Raw genomic sequence first — 15,064 nt, 5'->3', positions numbered from 1 at the left:
GACATCAAATATTTTGAGACTTTCATTACTCTGCTATCATATTCCTCCTGCCAAAAGTTGAATGCAGCAATTGTTTTCATAAAACATGAAATCCTAGATAAAAACAAAAATACAGAAATGAATTTCAACAGCATAAAAGAGATAATTCTGATGCAGAGGGATGCTAAGGGATCTGATGAAACACATTTATATATCTGTTAAACAAGAAAAAAAAAAAAAACTATGAAAATTAAAAAGCCGTAGCAAGTCAATAGCTATATGAGCTCCACCTGCAGCATTTAATTTTAATAGCAATGAAATCCCATAATTCTATGCATTTTTTGATTACTGCAAGAATTGAATTCATCTTCTGGTAATTTCTCCTTCATGGATCACAACCTTGTCATGGCAAAGAGGCTTGGGTACTCAGTGAAGCTATGAGTCATGTCATGCAGGGCCACCCAAGATGGACAGGTCATAGTAGATATGTCAGATATGTCAGATAAATTCTGACAAAACATAATCCACTGGAGAAGGAAATAGCAACCCACTCCAGTATTCTTGAAGGGAGAACCTTATGGACAGAACGACAAGGCAAAAAGATATGAAAATGAGCCCTCCAGGTCAGAAGGTGTCCAATATAGTACTGGGGAAGCTGAAGGCAATAACTAATATCTCCAGGAAGAATGGAGTGGCTCAACCAAAGCAGAATTGACACTCAGTGGTGGATGTGTCTGGTGGTGAAAGTTAAGACTGATGCTGTAAAGAACAGTATTGCATAGGAACCTGGACTGTTAGGTCTGTGAATCAAGGTAAATTGGACATGGTCAAGCAGGAGATAGCAAGAGTAGCATTGACATCTTAGGAGTCAGTGAGTAAAATGGACAGGAATGGGTGAATTTAATTCAGATGATCATTATATCTACTATTATGGGCAAGAATCACTTAGAAGAAATGGAATACCTCTTGGGATCAAGTTCAGTTCAGTCACTCAGTCATGTCCGACTCTTTGCGACCCCATGAATCGCAGCACGCCAGGCCTCCCTGTCCATCACCAACTCCCAGAGTTCATTCAAATTCACGTCCATCGAGTCAGTGATGCCATCCAGCCATCTCATCCTCTGTCATCCCCTTCTCCTCCTGCCCCCAATCCCTCCCAGCATCAGAGTCTTTTCCAATGAGTCAACTCTTTGCATGAGGTGGCCAAAGTACTGGATTTTCAGCTTAAGCATCATTCCTTCCAAAGAAATCCCAGGGCTGATCTCCTTCAGAATGGACTGGTTGGATCTCCTTGCAGTCCAAGGGACTCTCAAGAGTCTTCTCCAATACCACAGTTCAAAGGCATCAAATCTTTGGCGCTCAGCCTTCTTCACAGTCCAACTCTCACATCCATACATGACCACTGGAAAAACCATAACCTTGACTAGACGAACCTTTGTTGGCAAAGTAATGTCTCTGCTTTTGAATATGCTATCTAGGTTGATCATAACTTTCCTTCCAAGAAGTAAGCATCTTTTAATTTCATGGCTACAGTCACCATCTGCAGTGATTTTGGAGCCCAGAAAAATAAAGTCTGACATTGTTTCCCCATCTATTTCCCATGAAGTGATGAGACCGGATGCCATGATCTTTGCTTTCTGAATGTTGAGCTTTAAGCCAACTTTTTCACTCACCTCTTTCACTTTTATCAAGAGGCTTCTTAGTTCCTCTTCACTTTCTGCCATAAGGGTGGTGTCATCTGTATATCTGAGGTTATTGATATTTCTCCTGGCAAAATTGATTCCAGCTTGTGTTTCTTCCAGTCCAGCGTTTCTCATGATGTACTCTACATATAAGTTAAATAAGCAGGGTGACAATGTACAGCCTTGACATACTCCTTTTCCTATTTGGAACCAGTCTGTTGTTCCATGTTCAGTTCTAACTGTTGCTTCCTGACCTGCATACAAATTTCTCAAGAGGCAGGTCAGATGGTCTGGTATTCCCATCTCTTGAAGAATTTTCCACAGTTTATTGTGATCCACACAGTCAAAGGCTTTGGCATAGTCAATAAAGCAGAAATAGATGTTTTTCTGGAACTCTCTTGCTTTTTCCATGATCCTGCGGATGTTGGCAATTTGATCTCTGTGGTCAAGTGCAGAGTTCAAAATGCAGTACTCGGGTGCAGCCTCAAAAATAACAGAATGATCTCAGTTCATTTTCAAGGTAAATCATTCAACAGCACAGTAATCTAAGTCTATATCCCAACCACTGATGCTGGAGCTGAAGCTGACAAGTTCTGTGAATATCTATAGCATCTTCTAGAACTACCATTAAAAAAAAAAATGTCCTTTTCATCATAGGGGATTACAATGCAAAAGTAGGAAGTCAAGAAATACCCTGAATGACAGGCAAGTTTGGCCTTGGAGTACAAAATGAAGCAAGGAAAAGGCTAACAGTGTTTTCATAAGAGAAAATCCTGGTCATAGTAAGCACCCTTTTCCAAAAACCAAAGAGAAGACTCTACACATGGACATCAGCAGATGGTCAATACCAAAATAAGACTATGTTATTTGCAGCCAAATATGGAGCAACACAACACAGTCAGTAAAAACAAGACCTGGAGCTGACTTTGGCTTAGATCATAAGCTCCTTCTTGCAATATTCAGGCTTATATTGAAGAAAGTAGGGAAAAACACTTGGCCATTTGGGTGTGATCTGAATCAAGGCTCTTATGATTATACAGTGGAAATGACAAATATACTCAAGGCATTAGGTCTGATAGAGTGCCTGAAGAACTATGGAGGAAGGTTTGTAACATTGTAGAGGAAGTGGTAATCAAAACCATCCCAAAGAAAAAGAAATCTAAGAAGGCAAAGTGGTTATCTAAGGAGGCTTTACAAATAGAAGAAAGAAGAGAAGTGAAAGGCAAGGGAAAAAGGGAAATATATACCCAACTGAATGCAGAGTTCCAAGAACAGTAAGGAGAGATAAGTAGGTCTTTTTCAATGAACAGTGCAAAGAAATAGAGGAAAACAACAGAATGGAAGGACTAGAGATCTCTTACCGGAGAGATCAAGAGAACATTTCATGCAAGGATAGCCGTGATAAAGGACCGAAACAGTAAGACCTAACAGAGGCAGAAGAGATTAAGATAAGGGGGAAAGTATATACAGAAGAACCATACAAGAAAGGTCTTAATGACATGGATAACCATGATGGTGTGATCACTCATCTAGAGTCAGACATCCTGGAGTGTGAAGTCTAGTGGGCCTTAGGAAGGATTACTGCAAGAAAAGCTAGTGGAGGTGATAGAACTCCAGCTGAGTGATTTAAAATCATAAATGATGATACTGTTAAAGTGCTGTACTCAATATGTTAGCAAATGTGGAAAACTCAGCAGTGGCCACAGGACTGGAAAAGGTCAGTTTTCATTACAATCCCAAGGAAAGGCAATGCCCAGAAACGTTCAAACTACCGCACAATTGTGTTCATTTCACATGCTAGCAAGGTTATGTTCAAAATCTTTCAAGCTGGGCTTCAGCAGTACGTGAACCGAGAACTTCCAGATGCACAAGCTGGGTTTCAAAGAGGAGAACCAGAGATCAAATTGCCAACATTCACTGGATCTTAGAGAAAGAAAGGGAGTTCCACAAAAACATATACTCTTGCTTTATTGACTATGCTAAAGCCTTTGATTACTTGGATCAAAAAAACTGTGTAAGATTCTTAATGAGATGGGAGTACCAAACCACCTTACCTGTCTCCTGAGAAAACTGTATATGAGTCAAGAAGCAACAGTCAGAACCAGACATCGGACAATGAACTAGTTCAAAATTGAGAAAGGAGTATTACAATGCTGTAGGAGTATGACAATAAGTATTGTCACCATACTTATTTAACTTCTATGCAGAGTACATCATGGGAAATGCTAGGCTGGATGAATCACAAAGTGGAATCAAGATTTATGCAAAGAATATCAGCAACCTCAGATATGCAGATGACACTATTCTAGTAGCAGAAAGCGAAGAGGAGCTAAAGAGCCTCTTAATGAGAGTGAAAGAGGAGGGTGAAAAAGTTGGCTTAAAACTTAACATTCAAAAAACTAAGATCATGGCATCCAGCCCCATCATTTCATGGTGAATAGATAGGGAAAAAGTGGAAGCAGTGACATTTTATTTTCTTGGGCTCCAAAATCACTACAGACAGTTACTGCAGCCGTGAAATTAAAAGGCGCTGCTGCTTAGAGGGAAAGCTGTGGCAAATATAGACAGCATATTAAAAATCAGAGACATCCATTTGCTGACAAAGGGCTATATTGTCAAAACTATGGTTTATCCAGTAGTCATGTATGGATGTGACAGTTGGACCATAAGGAAGCTGAGTGCCAAAGAATTGATGTTTTTGACCTGTGGTGCTGGAGAACACTCTTGAGAGTCCCTTGGACAGCAAAGAGATCAAACCAGTCAATCCTAAAGGAAATCAACCCTGAATATTTATTGGAAGGGCTGATTCTGAAGCTGGAGCTTCAGTACTTTGGCCACCTATACGAAGAGCCAACACATTGGAAAAGACCGTGATGTTGGGAAAGTTTGAAGACAAAAGAAGAAGTGGGCAACAGAGGATGAGATGGCTAGATAGCATCACTGACTTAATGGACATGAACTTGAGCAAACTCCAGGAGATAGTGAAGGATAGGGAAGCCTGGTGTGCTGCAGACCATGACGGTTGCAAACAGTTGGACATGACTTAGCGACTGAACAACAATAATACATAGGTATTATTATCATCATCAGAGATTAAAAAAACTTTAGTTTTATATCATCATCATATAGCCAGTCAGTATTCAAATTCCCTGGATGCCCTGTTAATGTGTTTTTACATTGATTTGTTCAAATCAATATCTAGACATGCTCCACAAACTGGGTGAGGTTGATGTCTCTATATTTTTTTCATTTTATTTTTCTTTTTATCTTCCTTGACAATTATTTGTTGAAGGAAAGGATCCTGTTTGCTATATATCCTCTTACCTTTTTGGTTTTACCTGATTGGATTTCCAATGACTGTTTAAGATAGTTACCTAATGATTTCAAATCTTGTTTGGAAACTGGAATGACCTGGGAGCCTAATCAGCTTAAAGACTTGTTTCCATCTCCACAGATTTTGGTTTACTAGATGTGGGCAGTCTTGACATAGGGAGTGTGAAAGCTACCCAGGCATTTCTACTGTACAGGAAGGGATTACAGAAAAATCATTGCTCTGTCTCAGACGTCTTTGACCAGATATGAATTTATTTGAGGAGTTTTACAAGCCTCTGATGCTAAGCTTCTGACTTAATTTAACTGGGGTATGATATGGTATTTGGGGTTTCTGAACTCTCCCTACATGATTTAATGTGAAGATAAGGTCTGGTTCATTGCTTTACCCCATGTATTTCCTCTCAATTTGCAATTTGATCTGATGGCTTGATTGGATGTATACTCATTGCAGATTACGCCTTATATTACATGACTTAATAGTGAATCAAAAGGAAACCTATCTATTTCTCTGAGTTTTATCCTATGTAAACTCATATTTAAAGTATCCTCACATAACTAATTTTGAATTTTTAATACAAGCCCCCGGAGAAGGCAATGGCACCCCACTCCAGTACTCTTGCCTGGAAAATCCATGGACAAAGGCGCCTGGTAAGCTGCAGTCTATGGGGTCGCGAAGAGTCGGACACGACTGAGTGACTTCACTTTCACTTTTCTATTTCATGCATTGGAGAAGGAAATGGCAACCCACTCCAGTATTCTTGCCTGGAGAATCCCAAGGACGGCGGAGCCTGGTGGGCTGCCGTCTATGGGGTCGCACAAAGTCGGACACGACTGAAGCGACTTAGCATAGCATAGCATAGCAATACAAGCCCCAAAGACTAGGGCCTCTTCTTAACATATAAGGCCTTTCTGTTGACCTGTGAAACTAAGTAGAGGTTCCAGAGAGAACCATCGCCTATAAATTCACAGTATCAGCTGAAAATGGAATTTAAGAGCTAGGATTAAATAAATACTGTTGGGGGTAAAAAAAAAGCTATAAATTTAAGCTCATTCTAAAATGTACAATTTACTGAATAATTTAAGCCTGATACTAGAGAAATCATCTGCAGCCAAAATTAGTGAGAACAGACTTACAAGGAGAAAACACATGCCAAGTATCACAGCTTTCATTTTCACATCAATGTCCGCAGGAAACTGGATGCCAAAGCTACTGTAGTGTGTAAATATTTCTCTCATAATCTTAGTAAACTGCTTGGAAATCTTGCCAACCACATTTTTTCAATCAAGAGATTTAATCTAAATTGAAAAAGGAGACAGTCTTAAAAGTTCTAGAAAACCTTAATCTGCTTTCAAAGTTGGATAAAAATGAAACAGATATACTCTTAAAATCACATGCCAAATGGAACTGTGCATATTATGATCCATTAGATGCATACAGATATTTGCATCTGTCTATAGATACATGCTCAAAATTCTCCAAGCCAGGCTTCAGCAATACGTCAACTGTGAACTTCCAGATGTTCAAGCTGGTTTTAGAAAAAGCAGAGGAACCAGAGATTAAATTCCCAACATCTACTGGATTATCAAAAAAGCAAGAGAGTTCCAGAAAAACATCTATTTCTGCTTTATTGACTATGCCAAAGCCTTTGACTGTGTGGATCACAATAAACTGTGGAAAATTCTGAAAGAGATGGGAATACCAGACCACCTGACCTGCCTCTTGAAAAATCTATATGCAGGTCAGGAGCTAACAGTTAGAACTGGACATGGAACAACAGACTGGTTCCAAATAGGAAAAGGAGTACGTCAAGGCTGTGTATTGTCACCCTGCTTATTTACCTTATATGCAGAGTACATCATGAGAAATGCTGGACTGGAAGAAACACAAGCTGGAATCAAGATTGCCAGGAGAAATATCAATAACCTCAGCTATGCAGATGACACCACCCTTATGGCAGAAAGTGAAGAGGAACTAAAGAGCCTCTTGATAAAAGTGAAAGAGGAGAGTGAAAACGTTGACTTAAAGCTCAACATTCAGAAAACGAAGACCATGGCATCTGGTCCCATCACTTCATGGGAAATAGACGGGGAAACAGTGGAAACAGTGTCAGACTTTATTTTGGGGGGCTCCAAAATCACTGCAGATGGTGACTGCAGCCATGAAATTAAAAGACACCTACTCCTTGGAAGGAAAGTTATGATCAACCTAGATAGCATATTCAAAAGCAGAGACATTACTTTGCCAACAAATGTTCGTCTAGTCAAGGCTATGGTATTTCCAGTGGTCATGTATGGATGTGAGAGTTGGACTGTGAAGAAAGCTGAGCACCAAAGAATTGATGCCTTTGAACTGTGATATTGGAGAAGACTCTTGAGAGTCCCTTGGACTGCAAGGAGATCCAACCAGTCCATTCTAAAGGAGATCAGCCCCGGGTGTTCTTTGGAAGGAATGATGCTAAAGCTGAAACTCCAGTACTTTGGCCACCTCATGCGAAGAATTGACTCATTGGAAAAGACTCTGATGCTGGGAGGGATTGGGGGCAGGAGGAGAAGGGGATGACAGAGGATGAGAAGGCTGGATGGCATCACTGATTCGATTGACATGAGTCTGGGTGAACTCCGGGAGTTGGTGATGGACAGGGAGGCCTGGTGTGCTGTGATTCATGGGGTTGCAAAGAGTTGGACAGGACTGAGTGACTGAACTGAACTGACTGACAGATACATGTCTCTGTTTTTAATATGCTATCTAGGTTGGTCATAACTTTCCTTCCAAGGAGTAAGTGTCTTTTAATTTTATGGCTGCAATCACCATCTGCAGTGATTTTGGAGCCCCCAAAAATAGTCTGACACTGTTTCCACTGTTTCCCCATCTATTTCCCCTGAAGTGATGGGACCAGATGCCATGATCTTCATTTTATGAACATTGAGCTTTTAGCCAACTTTTTCACTCTCCTCTTTCACTTTCATCAAGAGGCTCTTTAGTTCCTCTTAACTTTCTGCCATAAGGATGGTGTCATCTGCATATCTGAGGTTATTGATATTTCCCCTAGCAATCTTGATTCCAGCTTGTGCTTCTTCCAGCCCAGCATTTCTCATGATGTACTCTACATATACGTTAAATAAGCAGGGTGACAATATACAGCCTTGACATAACTCCTTTTCCTATTTGGAACCAGTCGGTTGTTCCATGTCCAGTTCTAACTGTTGCCTCCTGACCTGCATATAGGTTTTTCAAGAGGCAGGTCAGGTGGTCTGGTATTCCCATCTCTTTCAGAATTTTCCACAGTTTATTGTGATCCACACAGTCAAAGGCTTTGGCATAGTCAGTAAAGCAGAAAAAGCAGAGACATTACTTTGCCAACAAAGGTCCGTCTAGTCAAGACTATGGTTTTTCCAGTGGTCATGTATGGATGTGAGAGTTGGACTGTGAAGAAAGCTGAGCGCTGAAGAATTGATGCTTTTGAACTGTGGCGTTGGAGAAGATTCTTGAGAGTCTCTTGAACTGCAAGGAGATCCAACCAGTCCATTCTAAAGGAGATCGGCCCTGGGTGTTCTTTGGAAGGAATGATGCTGAAGCTGAAACTCCAGTACTTTGGCCACCTCATGCGAAGAGTTGACTCATTGGAAAAGACCCTGATGCTGGGAGGGATTGGGGGCAGTAGGAGAAGGGGACAACAGAGGACGAGATGGCTGGATGGCATCACCGACTCAGTGGACAGGAGTATGAGTGAACTCCGGAAGTTGGTGATGGACATGGAGGCCTGGCATGCTGCGATTCATGGGGTTGCAAAGATTCGGACACGACTGAGAGACTGAACTGAACTGAACTGATAGATACATGAAAAATGAGTTCTCTGCTTTAGAGGACTTACATAAAAGTAGTTTTGCTGAAAACTTAACATTAAGACAGACTTAATAAATGAGTTAAACTGATCAAAATAAATGTTAAGTGAACATGATATAAATACGAAATATTTTTTTGATAAATTTCTAGAAGCCATTGGGGGAGGGGGGTAGTAAATGGAATGCCCATCTGAATTCTAATTTAAGACAAGCACAGAGGCTTGACATAGGGTGAGTGTTTAAATATGATAGAAGGCCTCATTGTCATCCACTGTCAGTAGGAAAATGTAAAATGCCAAAAGCCCAGAAAAGAGAACTGGCAGTTTTGAGTGAAGGTAGGTAACCAATAATAACTTGATGGGATGCTCCAGCTCAAAACCTGGGGTAAGACTGGACAACAGAATGGTGCTTAACAATAAAAGAGGAATGATGTATAGAACAAAGAGCTCCAAAGTAAAATTTTTCTTATTTGTTTTTTAATTTATTTTTAATTGCAGGATAATTGCTTTACAATGTTGGGTTAGTTCCAGATTTAGATTTTTGTCCCTTGTGTGGAAATTTGGATGCAGCTGAACAGATTTTATGGTTTTCTAAGAGAATCATTAAGATTAAGTTATAAAACACTGAACCTTTATATTATGCATTTGTATCTGAATAATATAAAAGCTATAAGGCTAGACTACCTGTTGAAAAACTGCCATGATAGAATTTATTCATGTAGTAAAAAATATACAAATATATTATGGTTTACAGGACCATAGAAAGCATAACTCTATAGTATGTCTTTCTGCATTTTTGTTAAAATTCTCTTTGCATACATGAGCTTTTCAAAGGAACTTAAAGAGTCAGAGCTCCTGAAAAGGGTCTAGAACACTGGAAGTCTGTGTTTCATACTAAAGGAAAGATTAAATGCTTTGGCAATCAGATTTAATACCAAGGCTAACGTCCTTTTTTGGGCTTACCTGATGGCTCAGTGGTAAAGAATTTAATCCCCAGCCAATGCAGGGTCAGGAAGATCCCCTCGTGGAGAAAATGGCAACCCACTCCAGTATCGTTGCCTGAAAGATCCCATGGATAGAGGAGCCTGGCAGGCCACAGTCCATGGGGCCTCAAAGAGTCGGACATGACTGAAAACACACAGTGTTCTGTTTTGAATGATAATATTCAGTGTCTCCATACAAACCCACCATGTTTAAATGTTAGATATTTTGCTTATGTTTATTTGACTGTAAGGCTCTGCCGCTCTTTTTGCCATTTAACATAATCAACACTGACATCTAATCAGAGCAATAACTACCTTTGTGACCAAAGTTAACTATATGAGCACATTATCATCCTCTTGAGATGTCAGTATACAAATATTGAATATATTTGTAACATCTTACAAAATTATATTATCCTTATATTAGAAAAGCAAATCCTATAAATATATCACATCTCTTATCTTATATTCAATATTTCCACAAAAGTTGCACACAAAATATGGGCCTATAATTCTTAGAATGTCCTTTTTATTTTCATTTTGAATTGTAAACTTTGGCAGACATGGGTGCCAGGTCTGTGTAATATAACCTATTGGTATACCAGGAGGAGCATAGATTTCTATCTACAAAAACAAGAGAGTAAGGTAATATGTAATTATCATCATCATTGTAACAATGTCTGATAATCGCTTTCATTTATTGAGTAGTTGTTTTCAATTAATAATATTATTTTCTCCCACCTTCACTGAGGTACAGTTGACACAAAAAATTAGTAATATGTTTAAAGTGTATGATGCGATGATCTGTTATACAAACACATTGTAGAAAGATTACCACAATTAAGTTAAATGAAACAATCATCACCTCACATGGGTGAATTTTTTTTTTTTTTTGGTAAGAACACATGAGATCTATTTCCTCAAATTTCAAGTATACAGTAGAGTATTATTAACTGTAGTCCTCAGGCTGCATATTAGATCCTCAGAACTTATTCATTTTATCACTGCAAGTTTGTAGTGTTTGACTTAATATACCCCGATTCTCCCACCCACCAGTCCCTGGCAATTACCATTATGCTCTTTGTATCTATGAGTTAGACTTTTTTTTTTTTTCAGATTAGACATATACATAAAACCATACAGCATTTGTCTTTTTAATCTGACTTATCAATTAGCACAATACTTTCAGGTGTATGTATATTATCACAAATGGCAAGATTTTCTTCTCTTTTTTGGCTGAATAATATTTTATATTTGTATATATATGTATGCACGTGTGTGTGTGTATATATATATATACACATCTCACATTTTCTTTATCCATTCACCAGTCAGTAGACACTAAGGATGTTTCCATATCATGGCTACTAAATAAGGGTTCAATAAACACATAAGTACAGAAATCTCTTTGAGAACCTGCCGGGGTCCAGCCCTGGCTGATCCAGGGTATTCGAAGGCGAGATGGCATCGGTGACTATTTATTTATTTATTCACCAAAGATATAAAGGGTAATAGAATGAGGATAGCTCAGTAGGAAAATTTAGTGGAGAAAAGAAGCTGAGTAGCTTGGTTTATATGGAAAATCAATATAACCTGTGACACCAGGTTAGCTCTGACCACGGAGGCCGCAGGCACCCTCTCGAATAGTGGAAGGTGCCCCACCTTAGACACCTTCTTGAGTGGGTCTTAGAAGCCCAGGCAAATAAATGGTCGCAGAGGATATCCGCGCTCCAGATGGAGACTCAGCTGGAAATTGAGGGGAAGAATGACATGGGGAGACCAAGCTTTGGTGAGCAAGGCCTGTAGCTTTATTTTCAACAGGGGTTTTTATACCCTAAGTTACACATAGAGGATAATAGGGGATGCAAAGTCAGCAGTCTTTGATCCTTATCAAAAACCAGGGTTTCTTTCCTGCAAATTTATCCTATACAAATGGTTTAGGTGATTTACATCATCTTCTGGCCAGAAGGCCTATTAACATTTTATGACTCTTGACAAAGACTTATCAACAAAGACTTATTTTCTCTAAGAGTAATTATTTTAAGGTTTGGCACCATCTTCCGAAGATAAAATTGCATTCCTATAGGGCGGATGTGTAATGGGTTTACAACAAAGGAAAGAATTTATTACCTTAAGGGTCTAAAGTTACTAACACCAAGGCCACTACTTATTTCTTCTACGTACCAACTATATTAATTAATACACATTCAAGGATACAATACAGGGGATGTGAAAACTTGGCAACAAGCATTGGCTCATCAATGAAATCTTTTACTAGTTTTATTCTGACAGTTTCTAACTCTCTGAGAGGCTCTAAGCTATTTGAATATCTTAAGCTTCCCGTGCCTCTCGAGGCTGGGAGACTGTAAACAATCGTATGCATACCTGTAGGTGTCCGGGTAAACTTGTCAGGCGAGTCAGAGAGCCATCTGAAGGGTTTGGATTTAAACATTCCTAATTGCCCAGGAACTTTATTAATTGGAGCTGTAAGTTAACTCTTTGACAGAGAGAGTGAGATGGTGGTGGGGGACAGCCCCCAGTAAAGTCAGAAGTGAGAGCACAAAGCAATAAAGTAGGCAGACTCTGGTTTTTTGGGGGTAGATGCTTGAGAATATCCAGGGGGACTCCTGAGGCTCGATCCCACCTTTGCGTATGCCGAGCCTCCTTCCTCATGACCTTTGTCACGAGTGGAATGTCTCACCAGCTCCCGGCAAGAACCTGATAGTATTTCCTAAGGATATATACTCAAATGTTGGATTGCTGGCTCATGTGGTAGTTCTATTTTTAATAATCTGAGGAGACTAGATACTCATCTCCATGATGGCTATTTACATTCCCACCAATGTACAAAATTTCCCTTTTTTCTATTGATACATCCTTGCCAACATGTCTTTGTGATAACAGACATTCTAACAGGTGTGATGTAGTATATCATTGTGGGTTTGATTTGCATTTTTCTGACCAATAGTGATTTTGAGCAGCTTTTTGTATATCTTTTGGCAATTTGTATGTTTTCTTTGAAAAAGACATTTCTTTAATGTCTATTTAAATCCTTTGCTCATTTTCTGAGTGCAAAATGCTGTCCTATGCACCACTTAATTCACACTACATTCTTGGCAGGTTGGTACTATTATTCCTATTTATAGAGGAAGTAACTGAGGGAAAGAGAGGTAAATTAATTAGTTTAAGTTTCCCCAGCTGCAAAGTGGAAGGGATAAGACACAAACTGCACACACAGTCTCCACTTTGAAGTATTGCTCTACTGGCCTCCTATATTTCAAAATGTTCTTTTTTTCATACTTATGAAAAATATCTAGATTATTAAAACTCTTAAACTCCTTTATAAACAGTAGTTTAGCATACAAATGGAGCTCTGATCCCTGGGACAATGTTGCAATATGAGTGGCAATAGTGCTAGGACACAAAGAAAAACAGGGCCTGGGATCTTGGCTCTGAACCCTAGGTGAGTGACCTTGACCTTGAGTATCCCAGCATGTTCATCTGTAAATAAGGACTTCTTAGACCTATTTTTTAAGACCAAAAGTATAATGTATGCTAATGTGCCCTACAAATTGTAGAAAATATTCCATCAAACTCTCAATTTTGCCTTAGCTAATTTTATGAGTATTGTTATATCTAAAGTAAGTGACATGGGAAACAAAATTCAGTATAAATAAGTTCAGTTATCCTTTCAAAAGAAGTGCAGTATTAGACATCAAATGTCTATGTGCTTGTAGCTCTGTCTGCCCTGTTCTCACAGCTACCCATATGGATGCCTGAGTGACCCAGGCAGTGCTGGTCTCAGGCCAGTGGAAATACAGGCAAAGGTCAACTTCCCATAAACACTCCGTGCCCTGGTGCCCCCCGCCCCGCCCCGGGATTCATGTTCTCTGTCAGAGGGCTGTCAAGTTCTATGAAAGAGACACCTGGCCTTTACAGGCCTGAAGGTGCTCACGACACTCAGATATAATACTTTTTTTTTTTTCAAATAGAGAACTGAAAACCACAGGATTTGAGATTTCTTAGGGGGAGCCTTCCTTAGGTTAGCTCCCTATAAGTTGGCTAAAATTATGAGATGAACACCTCTGTTCTTTTCCTCACTTTTCTGTCCACTTGCCTCTGGGATGGCATTCAAAGATATTCTCTATGGAACCCTCCTTTAGGTTTGGGCAGGCCCTTGTGGTGATTTCAGGTGAGGGACTTGACCCAGGTGCTCTACATTTTCAGCTCTCCCTGAAGATCAAGAAGTCTGGTCTCTGAGATCTCTGATCCCACCCCAGAGGGCATACTGCTCAGGAATGTACAGCTAACTGCTTACTCTTTTCCACCTGCCTCCTTCCTACAAGTTACTCTCAAGTATAAACCAACAGCTGGTATACTGCTTTTCCTTTAAATCTCATATGATTATGTAGTTCGATGACAGGGTGAAAATTCTTGCTGACCTACTTTACAAAATACTCAGGTAATTGCTTACTGACCTCCTGCAAGCAGCAGGGGAAACAACAGCTGGAACATCGTAGTGGTCTCTTCAGAGTTATCACTTCTTGGCCCTTAAGATCATGAATCCTCATGGTAAAGGGTCTATAAGATCCATAGCAAATCGAGTACACAAAGCAGTATCCTCTGTTGCAAAGTACATTCTCTGTCCATGGCTGTTCTTGATTTCACATCTGTTATTGGTTTCATAACTTATTATGACTAAAATCATAGAAAAGGAAGCCATAATCACTATTTTAAAAATATTTTTAATCTAAATATTTTAGACTTACATATTTTTAGACATTATATTTCTTGGATAAATATAAAAAGGAAAAGTGTTTAGAGATGATCTAGACAGAGAAAAAAAGGCAAAGAAAAAAAGGAGGAAACTGGAGTAAGGTACTGAGAAATTAAGAGTATTTATGTGAGACATGGAAGAGAAAACAGCTCATATCTTCCTAATTCCATAGACCACGTCAGAAAGGGAGACTTTGCTGTGAGGGATGGTCCAGTGCTGCCGATGGTCACAGTCGTGCTAAGTATATGCAGAAAATGTCTACTTGTTCATGTATTCAACTACAGAGGGGGATATAGGATGGTTGTTACATTTATGTGCCTTACAATATTATATTAAGTAAATGGGCTTAAGATTTTGTTTTATAAACCAGTCATCACTTCTCTTTCTGCGCTGTGTGAGGAATGTGTGAGAGGGCTTTCTCTCAATGAGCACATGTGAAAAAGGAGAGAGTAAAAATGAAAGGGGAGG

General features: G+C 39.4%; 1 pseudogene; it reads right to left on the bottom strand.

Moving 5' to 3' along the window:
- Window positions 1-36: 36 nt before the first annotated feature.
- Window positions 37-14,542, bottom strand: LOC123465658 (annotated as a pseudogene).
- Window positions 14,543-15,064: the final 522 nt, after the last annotated feature.

Source organism: Bubalus bubalis, chromosome 1, assembly GCF_019923935.1.
Source record: "Bubalus bubalis isolate 160015118507 breed Murrah chromosome 1, NDDB_SH_1, whole genome shotgun sequence".
Classification (NCBI taxonomy): Eukaryota; Metazoa; Chordata; class Mammalia; order Artiodactyla; family Bovidae; genus Bubalus; species Bubalus bubalis.
Note: the sequence above shows the minus strand (reverse complement) of the source record. Positions and strands in the feature narration are given on the sequence as shown.